Source organism: Pseudonaja textilis, chromosome 2, assembly GCF_049901715.1.
Source record: "Pseudonaja textilis isolate UNSWEBS1 chromosome 2, rPseTex1.2, whole genome shotgun sequence".
NCBI classification, from domain to species: Eukaryota; Metazoa; Chordata; class Lepidosauria; order Squamata; family Elapidae; genus Pseudonaja; species Pseudonaja textilis.
This window is the reverse complement of record NC_141991.1, coordinates 167598239-167613326: the sequence shown is the minus strand read 5'-3', so window position 1 is coordinate 167613326 and position 15088 is coordinate 167598239. Positions and strand designations below refer to the sequence as shown.

Sequence of the window (15088 nt, the reverse complement as noted above, 5' to 3'; positions counted from 1 at the left end):
TATGGATAACCACTATAATGCTCAGATTTTTGCTGATTTTGATGAAATTTCATTCCCCAATTCATTAATTAAATTGTTAATTTACATATAATGGAGAAATTTTAGTTAGTTGCCTGGAGGTGATCCCTAGTTGTCATGAGATGAAAAATGTAGACATCGTTGAATAATGTTTGACTCCAAATGTCTATGTAGAGAAATCCTTCGCAATAATACGATAATATGTAACATATTTTCAATTTCCTAGACTGGCATACAGCTTTGAGATTTCTTGGTGGTCTCCTATCTAAGTCCTGACCAAGTTGACTCCCATGCAGCTCATTTTTCAATATGGTTAAGGTCAGCTAGGTGCTGCCAACCCATTGTGATATGGATGAGTCCATGTAATCACTAGAAATCAATCTTGACTGAAGAGGCTTTTTCCTTGAGATGAAAAATTGAGGGATTGTCAAAATCAAATGCTTCCTGTTAAGAATAATGTATTTTAACTTGGTTCTATTTTTTTTAACTGCATTCATCTCTGTGGGAATATTTGAGCTGCCATAGTTCAATGCCATAGAGGATTGAAGGTTTTAGTTTTACCTCTGGAGATTGGGGTGTGGAGAATGGATAAAGAATGAGCACAGAGTGCTGAAGATTTGGTAGAGGTAAAATTTATTTAAAAAGTAACCTAGAACAGTATCCTCCAATTCTACAATCCCAAATGAGTATGTCCCAAATTGTATAGAGTAGTATTTATGGGAGTTGTAGCACAGCATATCAGGATGGTGCTACAAGAAAAGGAAGTAAATTTATACTTGATGTGTATCTCCTTACATCAAAATGTCAGTAGAGAAAATGTGTTATGAATAACCAACTAATATTCACCTCACTGTAGCCTTCCTTGTTAGTGTAAATATCAAATTATGTCTGCTTTTGAATATACTTTTTCTCTGGCATGGACAGACACATAATTAGGAAATTCCATGCACCTTTGCCTTTCTATATAGAGAAAAAGTTTATTCTTTTAAAAGATCTAGGTGAAACTCCAGGGACTCAAAGCAAAGCCTGAGCTGGGAAAGCAAATAGATATATCATCTCTTTAGCATCTCTGATAAATGGAATTACTCCAAGAAACCAGTAGAGAAAGAAGCAGGACTTTACTTCAAGGTTTAAGATATCTCTAAGGAATACGCAGAGAGCCAGTTTGGTGTAGTTGTTAAAGCACCAGGCTAGAAACCAGGTGAATTCCAGTCCCACTTTAGGCACAAAGCCAGCTAAATGACCTTGGGTCTGTAATACCTTCTCAGACCTTGGGAGAGGCAATGGCAAATCATTTCTGAAAAACCTTGCCAGAAAACTGCAGCCACCAAGCGTCAAAAACTGATCAGAAAAGAAAAAGGAAAGAAAGAAAAAAGAGTGCGAAAGAAAAAGAGAAGAAGGAATAGGTAACTGCTTTAGTGAGACACTGTGTTAATTATTATTTCTTTTACCTCTATTCTCTCCTACTCCTATTTCTTTGCACGTTCTGCAAAGCTTCAGAGTATTCAAGATATTATTTTTCCCTTTATTCATTTGCTGGAAGCTGATATATAACTTGGAAGCCATCTCTCTCAAGATGGCTAATAATAAAAGGGCCAGCACTCTATATGCATGAATCTTATATATCTTTGAGTTATTTTTAAAAAATGTGATTTTGTTTTGCAAGATTGTTTTATCTCTTGAACAAGGAGAAAGTCTGAAACTACTGCTAATATGCTGTTAGGCTATATGGCTGAGAGGCTAGGACATGTTGTGGGAACCCCATCTGTCTAGACCAGGGGTTCCCAACCTGGGATGCTCGCACCCCCAGTGGGTGCGAGACGATATTCCAGGGGGTGCGAGATGATATTCCAGGGGGTGCGAGAAAAGTCCAGGTCAATAATAGGATATTGGCTATATGTTGGCATTTTTATTTATTATTTATTTCAGCGGGTGCGAGGTTCGAGTGAAATTTATTTAGGGGTGCGGGGCGAAAAAAAGGTTGGGAACCACTGGTCTAGACCAAGGCTAGGGGGAGGAGACTAGGTGAGGCATCCCCTTGAAAGATAGTTAATGGCAGCAGTTACACCAGGGCTGCAAGAGAGCCAGGGTGTGTGGTTCCAGTTGGCTGGGGATGGGAGTTGGGGTGAGGATTGCAGTTAGACAAGGGTATATAAGAGTTAAATACATTTAAAATATTGCAACTGAGTCTTGCCTGCTACAAATATAACCAAGGCTGCCATCAGAGATTGCTGTCTTTCTGTTAAACCTATATGCCCTCCATTTCGACAAAGGGGACTAGGCAGCTTACAATCAGATGTTTGGGTTGGAGCCCATTCCTGCTTGTCCATACTGAATCTGCTATTGTATTTCCAGCTCTCATCTTGTGTCAGGTTCCTGTTGTTCTGGTTCACGAATACTGTAGAGGTAGCCCTCGATTTACAACAATTCATTTTGTGATCATTCAAAGTTACAGCAGCACTGATGCTTGGCAACTGACTCATAATGGTAGCAGCATCCCGAGGTCATGGGATCACCTTTTGCAACCTTCTGACAAAGTCAATGGGGTAGCCAGATTCCCTTAACAACTGTATTACTAATTTAACATCTGTGTAGTGACTTGCTTAACAACTGTGGCAAGAAAGGTCATAAAATGAGGCAAGACTCACATAACAAGTGTCTGACTTAGCAACACAAATTGTGGACTCAATTGTGGCCATAAGTCAAGAACTACCTGTAATGCATCCTCACTAAAATTCTTTCCCTATCATCAGTGGCACTTCTGAATGAGAACCACACTAGTAATAAACTCTGCTCCATGTTTTTTATCCACTACATAAGTTCACCTGAAAGGTAATGTCTTGATATTGTTTGTGCTGTGTAGCCATCCTGCAAAAAGTAGAACTGTGTGCTAGATTGGCAGCCCTTTAGGAATCCAACAGCCGATTCAAAAGACCTTTGCTCTTTGTTAATGTCAGGAATGAGCATGTGAGTGACAAAAAGCGGCAGAGCTTAATGGAAATAAGGGGAAAATATGGGCATTATTGACAACCTGATGGAATTTGACAAAGCTCCTGTTATGGAATCAAGCCATTTTTACTCACAACATCCAGAAACCTAATATTTACTCTATGTATTCCAGTCATAACTTTATCATCTGTAAAAATAGTTGTGTGGACTGCCTGTATTCCATAACCAAGTTTCATGTGTCTACCTCCGCTACCTTTATAGTTTCAAATGTAATTTAGAACCTCTTCAATTAAATGCACAAGTAAAAATATATTCCATATTCCTTTTTCCAGTAAAAGTATGATGCTGTTGGGGGATATTACCTGGAGTCTTGCCTCAACATGCTTGTACTGCTCATTTCAGCCTTCCTTCTCCATCTGGCCCAAGTCTGTCAGTCTTGGCTCTTTGAATGATGTGCTAAGCAATGGTTTGCTTAGTCATGGCTGAGTTTACAAAACATGCTAATATGTAAAGTATTATTTATATAACTCAGTAGCCAAGTTCATGTAACCCATAGCATGCCAGAACCCAAAAAATCTATATGGCTTAATGGCTTGTGTGAATTCAGTCAGTGTTAGCCATACAGCGATGACAACATATTAATGTGAGTAATAAAATAAAAAGAAATGTTTTGTAGCTGTAGCTCTTTATAGGTTTTCCATCTCTTGTTTGGAACAAATACAACTGTAGAGTTATGTCGATCATTAACAACCCAGAAAATTATGAGTACTGCCTGGCTTTGTGTTTCTTGTGGGGTCAAGGCCTTTGTCACACTGAAAAAGTTTAACCCTCCTTGGTTACCACTCCCACACCTTTGGAGTGTCTGGAATTCACTGCCTGGAATATACAGGTAGTCCTCTGGTTATGACTGCTTGTTCAATGACCTTTCAGAGTTATGGCACTGAATAAGGGAATTTACAACCAGTCATCAGAGTTCCAGGTATTGCAGAAGAAGGCGGAGCCTCCTCGCTGACGGACTGTAGATCACGACTCTCTGTGGCTATGGTCCGTGCTCTTTCGTTGGAGAGCCCCGATTATTACGATTAGGGGCTGAAGCTGCCTTGGAGGGGTGGTGGAGTAAGAGGAAGCCGCAAGCCAGGTTGAGGGGAGCCACATCTGGGCTTGGTCTTTTTCCCCCCGAAGATGACTGCAGCAGTGGTTTAAAATGGCCACCCGAAGAGGAGGACTCAGCTGGATTAAGATTTGTGCAGGAGGGAAGAAAGAGGTGGATAACATCTGAACTGGGACAACCGGGCAATACAACTAAACAAAAGTACCCCGGGATTAAGGTAACATGGAATTTTTAAGAAAAGAAAAGTGAGCGGCAAAATTATAAAGGGACAGGGGAAAAAAAAAGGAAATATTTTTTGACAGCTAAGCGGGGCTTCAAACAGGGAAAGGAAGAAGCTGGAACTAAAGATTTAACTAAATTGGACTAAAATATTTTGGGAATAAACAGGCATAAAATAAAGCTGGACTTAAGATTGTCAAAAAATAATAATAATAACGTTTACAAATTGGAGACTGGACTGTGCTGGAATATTGAGGTTCGAAAAACCCTAAATTAAAAAAAAAAGAGTTCTAGGTATTGCAGTGCCTCCGTGGTCAAGAGACCATGATCCAGGCTATTGGTGCTTGGCTCATGCTAACAATAGTGTAGTAAACTGTGGTCACATGTGGGTGATTTCTGATGTTCCCTGCCAGGTTTTTACAAGCAAAATTAGTGGGAAGCTGGTAATAAGTCAGAAGTTACTTCCACTTGCATTACATTTTTGCCTCTCCATGCTCTGTAGTGCCTGCCTGTGGTCCCTTCTGCCCCTGCAGCACCCACCTGCACTCTAGAGCAAGGGCCTTCAAACTTGGCAAGTTTAACACTTGTGGACTTCAACTCCCAGAATTCCTGAGCTAACATGAATTGAAGTCTACAAGTCTTAAAGCTGTCAAGTTTGAAGACCCCTGCTCTAGAGTGTCTGTCCATGTCCGCTGTACTATGGCACCTGGATATTCACCAATCCGCTTGCCTGGGAGTTCCCCCAACTCCCATTCAACTGCCTGCACAGTCCTGAAATTACAGTAGCAATCAGGATTGTGGGATTGCCTTTGCTGGGCAATGTGGTTGTATGACATTGTGCTTCATGACCACACCTCTCAGCAACAGAGAGTCCAGTCCCAACTGCTGTCATAACCTGAGGACTTGACATTCTTTAGTGCTTTAGAGTCTTTTCTCAGTGTCATTTGTGACTTGGTAACTTCCAGGTGGAGCTCCTGTAGTGACACAAAACATAGCTTTATGTGAAAGAAATGAGTCGTTCACATGATTTCTCCTTGTTATCTTCTCATCATTGAAAATTTGAGTTTGAACGAACTTGTCTAGTTGCTTTTTAAAAGTTTTCATACATGGTTTTATGTCTGTATTTTTACTGTAAGCTGGCCAGAGTCATTTCGGAGTAAGTAGAACATAAATATGTGAAATAAAGGAAATGACATCTGTTTTTCTCCTTTTCTGAGATGTAGGTAATCATTTCAATAATTGGACCATGATGCAGCTGGTGGGATCCTGTAGTGGCCCTACCATTTCTCCATAGTAGAAGAATTGATTTGAGAACCAGTTTGGTCTAGTGATGAAGGTGCTGGAGTAGGAAACTTGAATTCTATTTTTGCTTTAGGCAGGGAAACCAGTTTTGGGTGGCTTTGGGCCAGTCATTCTCTCATAAACCTAGGAAGACGGTAGTAGTAAACCACTTCTGATAACCTTGTCTAGAAAAGCACATAGATTTATTCATGTTGTCGCTAGGAGTAAAGACTTACTCAAAGGCAAAAAAAAGTTTGCTAATTATTAGTTGCTCAACTCTGTTCAGTTCTTATGAAGAAAGTACTCAAATGGCTGCTTTGTGATATGAAAACCTCTGGTAAACCTTCTTCACTTTTTTCATTATTCCAGTTAACTTTGCACGATTCATTATAAAATTTTCAGACATCTGCCTTTGTCCTCATGGTTTTCTCTAAGGCTTTTTTTAATTCAAGGATTTTACCCAGTGAAGTCAAAATCCTGCCTTAGTGGCATTGTTTCTATAGAAATCATAATGTCATGTATTCAATATTGTATATTGGTTAAAATATGAAGTGGTAAAGGAGAGGGGGAAAGGTTTGAGCATTTACCATTATAATTAATTTTAACTAAATTTTAAATGGATTACCCATAAATGTGATTTCCAATGTCCTAGAAACTGTTTGGTGAGTTTTGATTCTCCTTTTAAAAAAAGGATCTAGTTAAATTCACTTTAGGAAAAAAAGGAAGAATTTTTTAAAAACTGCTCATTTTGCATAGAAGTGCTGAATAAAAGAACTGGCATATATCTTCCCTCACCCCTTTTAAATTCAGAAACATATTTGTGGGAGCAATGACCTTTTGGGAAGCTGCTGCTTTTTCTGATAAATGCTATTCCCTTGTCTCAATCTCCACTTCCTCTTTCTTATCCTGTTTTAATTTTTGGCCACTTCATTTCTTTCTATAGTCTCTGAACTATCAATTCTTTTTCCCCTTCTCATTTTTTTTTAAAAAGTTTTCTACTATTCTGTAAATATAAATGTTGAGTATTTATTCACTTCCTCAATTTATGTTGCTGTTCATTGTACTTTTATGTGGCTCTTGATGACTTAGAATAAAACAGATCAAAATACATAACATAAAACAAAAATAAAAGCCAATCATGATCTGACCTATCATCCATATACCGATATTTATATCTAACCACACCCAGACTCCCAGCTTCAGCACAGTGGCAAATTTTCAGGGCCTTATGAGTTGGAGGAACAGTGATAGAATTGTTCTAAGCTTTTGCAGTTCTTTGAAAATATCTCTTTAACTCTGCACTTTCAAGTGTTGAATTGTACAAATGTTGTGTTAATTATTTCCTAACTTTGGTTTGGAGCTTTCAGGCAGCTTTTGCAGTCCTTTCCTTTTCCTTCTTTATTGTTAATGATGGCAAATGAACTTAGTCTCTTAGGGAATTAAGATTCTATTGTTGTGGAATGATGTCACTATGTAGGGGCTGGCATCGATAGCTTTTCTCTGTGTATGTCGTACACGCGTGCATTTTTAAATAAATGCAATCTGGAAATGTTGCTGGCTTGAAAAATTCTGATGATACCGTGCATTTCCAGCTTTTTTGCCTGTAATTCTGGCCAGGAATGTTTACTTTTTATGCAATACCCATACATATGTTAAACACACACAACACAGCGCAACACACACTCACACAGTTTAATATATAAATGTGTGTTGAAAGTTCTCATACTATGAATGCCTTAAATGTAATTAAATGTAATTTTTGAGTTTTTTTTTAAACCTGCTAATATACCAGGTTTATTTCCCCCCATAAATGTTTCATTTCCCTTTAAAAGATCTTAGCACCACAGCCAGTTAGGTCTAATAGTTAAGCCTCTTGGCTAGAAAGTGGAAGACCATGAGTTCAAGTCAAGAAAGCTCTCTGGGTGACTTTGGGCCAGTCATACACACTCAGTTCAAACTCACCTCACAGGGTTGTTGTGGGGAAAATAAGATGAGGAATGTTTGTTGGATATATTTGCCACCTTTGGGTTACATGTAAAACTTATAAGGCAGGATACAAATAAAACTTTCAAGACCAACAACAAGACATCTGCAAAATAAATGTTTAAAAAGTTTATTTTTTAATCTTTATCTCACAGTTCTTTCATCTTGCTTATATATCTATTCAAGATACATCTATTCAAGAATCGGGGTGTGTGTGTGTGTGGAAACCAAGAGATGACACAGTGGGCATTCCTTTTAGTATCTAACAAAGCATTGTTAGATCTTCATTAATAATTATTCGTGCTTTCTAGGAAGTATAGTCTAGGTCAGTGGTCACCAACCAGTGGGCCGGGGACCACTGGTGGTCTGAGAGAAAATGTTGATGGTCTGCAGAGAAATGTCACCCCCAGAGCACCACCCCAAAGCAATTAATCCAGGCTGCGCGAGAACATAAGGCTGCGCCGCCGACATGGTCTGTAGGAACACAAGGCTTGCATCACTTGCATCGTGAACAAATGAGGTAGTGAGGGTAGGGGGGGAAGGGTGGAGGGGGGAACTTGCCCCACCCACCTCACGTGCCCGGCCTGGTCACCAGGCTGCTTCTTTCTGCTTCTTTCTTCTTCTGCTTTTGTCTGCACGCAAGGAAAGCAGCAAAAGTCTTTTTTTCTCTGCCCCAAACTCCACCAGAAATGAGTCTTTGGGGCTCTGCAAGGCATCCTGCTCCAAGAGGCTGCGCCGGCACGACAAGTCTCACAAAGACTCATTTCTGGCAGAATTTGGGGGAGAGAAAAAAAGACTTCTGCTGCTTCTGCTGCTTTCCTTGCATGAAGCCAAAAGTCTCTCTCTCTTCTCCCTGCTGAGAATGGAGCTGGAGCTGGTATCCCGTGACCCCAAATAAAGAATGATTGATCGGTAGGAAAACGGGTGGGGAATTTTCCTGCAGACTTTTGGGGGGAATTTTCCCAGGGTCTCTGGTCTGTGGGATTTAAAATTATGAGTTTGGTGATCCCTGAGATCCAAAAGGTTGGTGACCCCTGGTCTAGGTTACCCATTTTATAAATTTCTCTCCAAAGTTGCTTTCTTTCTAAACTTTGAACAAGATAGCCTGGTTCTATTTGCCTTCTCTGCAGCTCAGAAAATCCGTGTAACTTGTTTTTCATTATTGTTTCAAATATTCCAAAATAGCCAACATTTTTCTAACATTGTTTATTTTGGGTAAATTCGAAAGAATAAATTCTTTCAAAATTGTTTTTAGTCTATTAACTAGAATTGTTGTAACTCTCTTATAGTCATTATTCAGTAGTGATATCAACCTGTAGTTTCTTGTTAAAGTCAGATAGTGTCCCTTTTTAAATATTATCAGATATCAGATAATCAGAGTTGGAAGGGACCTTATAGATCATCTAGTCCAGCCCCCCACCCAAGCGGGAGACCCTACACCATTTCTGACAAATGGCAGTCCAATCTCTTCTTGAAGATCTCAAGTGATGGCGCTCCCACAACTTCTGAGGGCAAATTCTGTTCCATTGGTTGATTATTCTCACTATTAGTGTTATATCGGCTTCTTTCCAGCTGCTTTTCCCCTTGCTAAAATCCATAGCATTTTATAAAAGTTGTAAAAGTTAATCCTAAAAACATAATAAGAACCTGATGATCCCTCTGGTCCAAGCATCTTTCCAAGTTTATTTTTTTTTATAGGTTTAAATGTTTTCCTTATATAAGTCTGTTCATAATTATTTATGTTCCTCTGTAATTTTCGAAAGGTTTTGTTTCTTTAGATTTTCATTTATTTTCTTCAGAAAAGATGTCACTTACTTTTATAATTTATGTGCAAACAAACTCTTTAATGATTTCTGTACAAAGGTGCTTTTTCAAGATGTTTGGCTTTTCATCTAAGAAGCTTTTTCAGTTTAAGAAGCTTCTTGTATGAGGAGCGAAATGTCTTCAAGGAAAAACAAAGACCATTTGCCTTTTGAAAAAGAACCTTAGGGGTAACCATGACTGAGAATCTCCACAGACATTTATTTCTCTACAGTTTTGTTTGTTCCTGTAAAGAGAAAGTACCCAGTACGACTATTCCTTTTTTTACTGGAAGAAGGAATGAGAGTGTATGTATAGCTTTGTGGTTTGTGTGTTTCGTGGGATGGCTGTTGAATCAATTTGTTTTTTAAATGGTTACCTTACTTTTTAAGATAAAAAAATAAAAAAAACTTATATATTTGAAAAAGATTAGTTTTCCATAGAGCTGTCTCGAGTGTCCAGGTTGGGAGGAGCTCCAGTCTCGGCTCTCACAGGCTGAGCTTGAGATTGAGGCACGCCTCTCACCATCACGTGGTCCTCCGGGCGCGCCCCAGTTTTTTGCTCAGCCTCGTGGCAGTCAGGCTGGTTTTCCTTTTGCTCCTGGTCGTTCTAGCACCTCGTGTTTTCTTTTTTTTTGATCAACTTGGACTCTCAGACAGCGCAGGAAACTGAGGTTTGAGCTCCCTAGGGAGCCTTTTTCTTCTAAGGGGAATTGTTTCACTATCCTTTTAAGGGAGAATCCAGCGCTTGAGCGCTGCCCCCCATTGCTGCCTTTTCGCTCCGTGCGAAGCTGCATCATTTCTTTCCTGCCTGTTTTTGTTCTTTGGCCGTTTCCCCCAGAACGCCCTCTAACCCAGGGAGATGCTTCCCTGCCTCTCCCAGGTACTTCTTTGTGGCCTCCGGGCCTTTTAACTTCTCCTGGGTGATAGCCGCCGCTGGGGATTGCCTCGTCATTGCGCCCTCCATTTTGGGCTCCTGTGGCGTCAGCCATCTTGGGAGTGGCAGGAGTCGCCGCCATCTTGTGTGTGGCCGCATGGCCGGGCGCCATTTTCAGAGGCCTATAACAGGGTTTTTCTTAAGGTTTTATAGGCAGACTCCGGACTGCCTATATCCTTGCCTGTTTGCACTTAGTTTCTATCAGGCTAACCAGGGTTAGTTGGCTCTGTAGCCCTTCCCCAGCAGGCGAGTTAGCAGCTCTGCCATCCCCTTCCCGGTCCGTCCGGCAGGGGTAGCTGCCTGGCGTTCAACTTTTGGCTAATTGGCTTCTGCTAGGCCCTGCTGTGCAACAGCCTCCTATTTTAAATACAAAAAAAAATTTTTGATCAAAAGGGGTGCGGCGTGCGCTAGGATACCCGGCCTCTACGTAGGCCGCATCCAAACGATGCAACTGTCCGAGGACCCGTGATGGCACTTTACTTTAAAATTTTTGGTTGGTAGCCCCAGGGACGCCTGCCACTGCTCGAGGCCTACCTGCAGGCCGCATTGTGTTTGATTCCTGGGCAGATCCTTGGAATGTCCAAATCCCTGCTGGTACCTTGCAATCCTGCCTTGGTACTCCTCTAGATATAGAGTCTACTGGCTACACAGTCTCTCCCCAGCAAGGAGGTAGCAGCTCCGCCATCCCCTTCCCGGTCCGCCCGGCAGGGGCGGTTTTTTAGCGTCCATCTTTGGCATTGGCTTCTGGGCTAGGCCCTACTTCTCAACAACGTGCAAAGCACCTCTGTTGCCCTTGACCTAGGGGGTGCGAAACGCAGTACTGGGTTTCCCGGCCCCTGCTTAGGCTGTGTCCAGCCTTGTTAATCACCTCACGTTAATCAAGAACTTTTCCTCCTTTCTCCTCTCCAGATGGCAGACGACAATGCATCTCGTGGCACTTCACTGAAGGCCAAGGCTAGAATCTCACCACCTGCGCAAACAAGCACAGGAAACATCCAAAGCCTCTCAAAGGGATGCCCTTAGGCGACACAGGGCCCTTGAAAAGGAGATTGACAGACGCTCTAAGGAGTCAAGCTCTGTGCCTCTGGACCCTTCCAATCCCACTCCCTCTACCTCCACCCATCCTCCCTCCTCCCCTGCTTCTGCCTCTTCATCGCAGCCTGGACAGGCCCCTGAGGCCACCTTCCCCCCCGCTGCTGCAGGTCTGCGCCCGGAGGAGCCTCATCCACCCCCCACGGTGGAAATCCCCGAAAATCTCAAACGAGCGATGGAGCTGGCCATCCGGCACGGGATAGCACAACAGTTTCAGCAGCTGACCGGTCTGGCCCCTAGGCCTGAGGCCCCCGAGGCTCGAGGATCAGCAACTTCGCATGGTCAGGTAGCTCTCCACGGGACTTGACCCTGCCCTTGGAGATGGAGGAGATGGAGGCCCAGGAACTGGGGACCCTACCCTCTTTGGGGACGAGGAGGATCTCGAATTGGGGTCTGTCGTAGACAGTGAACTCCTGTCGGGAGCAGGCCCCCAGAAGGGGACATGTCGGAGGACGAGGGCCTCTCTCCAGGCCAGCCCGCGTTTCTGGGGCTGTTTAAACCACATCTATTTAGGTCCCTCCTGTTCAAGGCCAGGAATACCTCGGGCCTGAACCCTCCCCCCACCCAACCCAGCGGCATCGGGGTTCCTCCCGACTCCATTTTCTCCCAGCCTGTGGTGGAAACCGAAGTGATTCCTGTCCCACCCATATCCTCTGACATGGTCTCAAGGCAGCTAGCCTCCTCGGGGCCTCCTCCTCCTCCCAACGCCCAGGACAAGCGGTTTTTCAATCTTGAACCGCAGTTCTCTACCTTGCTCGATCCCCCCGTGGGCGAGCCCGTAGTAGGTCTGGCCTCCCGCTCAACTCCCAGCGAGTCCTCGAAGCTCTCCAGCCCGAGGACAAGCGAGCTGAACTGGCCCTGCGCCGCGCTCATCTCTCTGATGCCTGGGCGGTCAGGGCCTCCACGGCCGCGTCTTTTTCACCAGAACCTCCATCAAGTGGCTCCAGCAGTTCAAGCAGCACGTCCCCGCAGCTAATCTCAGAGCGCACCAGGATATTGCCAAGATCCTGGCCGCAGCCGAGTTCTCTGCAGACGCCACCTTCCAGGCTGCAAAATTCTCCACCAGGGCCATCTCGTCCCAGGTTACTGCCCGTCGCCTTCTCTGGCTCCGCCACTGGCAGGCGGACGTAAAAAACAAGGCTAAGCTAGCATCAGCCCCATCTCTGGGGGAAGCTATTTGGACCGGTTCTCGACCCATTCCTGGCGAGACCCGCAACAAGCGCAAATATCTCCCTTCTCTTGCTAGGAGGTCTGATTTCAGAGGTTCCTCTCCCTCTTCTCGCCAAGGTTCTTCCCGCTCTTCCTCCTTCCCCAGGTACTACCAATCATCTCCCTACAGGCCTCCTGACCGATCGGAACCAGACAGGTCCGGAGGCACCTCGTCCAGGAAGCCCTCCCGGGATCCGGAGAGGTTCGTTCCGTCGTTCCCGATAATGCAGTCGCCCCCAGGTGGCTGCCCCCTCCCAAAAAGAAAGAAAGAAAGAAAGAAACAAGTATAAAAAGCGAGGAGAAGGAGAGCGAGAAAGCCAATCCTCTCCAGGCTTCTCGCCTAGTCTGGCTCCACTCTGACACTTAACTCCTGCAAAATCTCTTTCTCTTCAGCCTTGCCCAAACCGTTGGGGAAGCCTAATCCTCATATCTGCCTTACCTCTCCATACCATACGGCTCCCGGACGCAGGCTCATAGTCTGGAGCACCCTTGTCCTCCTCACCTTGCCCCAGGGCATCTGGCTGGCAACACATTTATCCCCACCCCATGTTAGCTGGGGTTCCTTCTCTGGGCCCCGGCCCACAGCCTCATAATCCAGATACACGGACCCCTTGCCCTGGTCCTCACTACTACCCTTAGTTCCCTCTGGGCGGTCCTCGGTCAGTTGGCTCTTGAGCAGGGCCGACCGCCTCGCTCTGGGCGGAACCAAACTTGGTCCCCACTAGCACAGGTCACAGTTTGGGAACTCCTACGTCTCCCTCCATCACTCTGACCTGGAGTTCTCTCAGGGGGTCCCCAACAGGGTCTATCCCATAACACCCTAGGGCGTCCCATCACCACCCTCGCAACGGTGACCCTCCGGTTATTGAGGCGCCTCCCCTCACTCTGGCTAGGTCTTCTCAGGGAACTTCCATCCTCGCCTCTGCCCGGCTCCTCGTGCCGGGTCCCTATCAAGGTTTTGGCCGCTCTACCTAGTCTCCTTGCCCCACGGTCTCAGTAAGCATCCGTGGCATCCCGGCAGGGCTACCTTTAGACAGCCCCGTCTCCTTCATCAGGCCCTCTCGTTGAGGCATTCCAACCTCCGAGGGGTTCTCCTGTTAGGCGTGCCCTCAGCGGGTCATCAGGGTTCCAGGAGAGGTCCCATTCCAGACGGGAGCCCGCCCGCAGGACTAGCCAAGCTTTGGTATGTCCCAACCTGGACACTCGAGACAGCTCTATGGAAAAGGGGCGTTGGTTCTTACCTGATACGCTTCTTTTCGTAGAGCTGTTGAGAGTGTCCAGCCCCACCCGTGGGCCGTCTGCTGTTCGACCGAGCAAACTAATATTTTTTTCCTGAGTAAGATGAGAACAGGACCTTCCTTCTCGTCTTCGCAAAACTGGGGCGCGCCCGGAGGACCACGTGATGGTGAGAGGCGTGCCTCAATCTCAAGCTCAGCCTGTGAGAGCCGAGACTGGAGCTCCTCCCAACCTGGACACTCTCAACAGCTCTACGAAAAGAAGCGTATCAGGTAAGAACCAACGCCCCTTTTAGTTGGAAGGTGGGAATGGCAGAGGATTTTTGCCTGTGTTTACATTTCTGTTTTTGGAATGGTCAATTTAAAATCAGGGTCATTTTGGGGGAGGTAAAGACAGTAACTTCTCTAACGATAGAAGAACAAATATTATGTGAGATAAGCTGGATGCAACTGATTGTTTTGCTCTTCTGGTCTTGTTTCTCCTGTCCTTTTTTTCTCTTGCCAGGTGAGCTTGCTTGTATATACAGTATATCGAAAATTTGCTTATATATATGTACACAATCAGTGTTAAATATATATTTACTCAGACATACAATTACAAGCATCTCTTTGTAGCATGCAGTGTTGAAGCAACAAGTTTTGTTGGAATGTTAGAAGTATCTATCTATCTATCTATCTATCTATCTATCTATCTTGTGTCTGTAACTTTTAACTGTGTGAAGAGGTATACAAAAGGCAACAATTTTTGATCCAAGTATGTTAAGTAATCTAGTTTATAGAATATCTCCAAAATCCTGAACCCATTTCTTCCTGTGAAATTGGAATTTTGCAAATTGTATAAATCATTTTATGACAGAAAAAAATCATCATTCAGAATTTTATGAAGTAATACAAAATGTCATAAAACATTTCCTGTGGTTGATTACTGATGTTTGACTGTGCTTTACAATTCAATATGGACTATTTTCAAGGCAGACTTTTTTCTGAATATTTCCCTGAATTTTTAAGAACTTTTCCAGTGAATGCTCCGACATTGTTGAAAGCACTGAGGAATCTATTAAGAAGATGTCTCTAAAACAATGTCACAAGGGATCCATAATCCTGGACAGATGGGCATGCTTCCAAAAAAGCATTTTGTAACTACTCTCCACTATTCTTTGCACTGCATCTTATCTGCTTCTTTTTTCTTACAGCATCTGATAATTAAACACATTTTAAAATAAATTTGTTAATATTTTAATGTGGGGCGTCAAAC

At 43.8% G+C, this 15088-nt stretch overlaps 1 protein-coding gene across 2 annotated transcripts in view; it reads left to right on the top strand.

Annotated features, from left to right (window-relative positions):
• PCGF3 (polycomb group ring finger 3) overlaps window positions 1-15088 on the top strand; it is a 63342-nt gene that overhangs the window by 14814 nt on the left and 33440 nt on the right. Inside the window, exon 1 of one of the 2 annotated variants that reach the window (XM_087926387.1) lies at window positions 5766-5915. The exons of the other annotated variant lie outside the window; for it this stretch is intronic. The gene's annotated coding sequence lies outside the window, so the exon portion shown is untranslated. Of the gene's footprint in view, window positions 1-5765; window positions 5916-15088 lie in introns of those variants that run through there. 2 annotated transcript variants of the gene reach the window in all.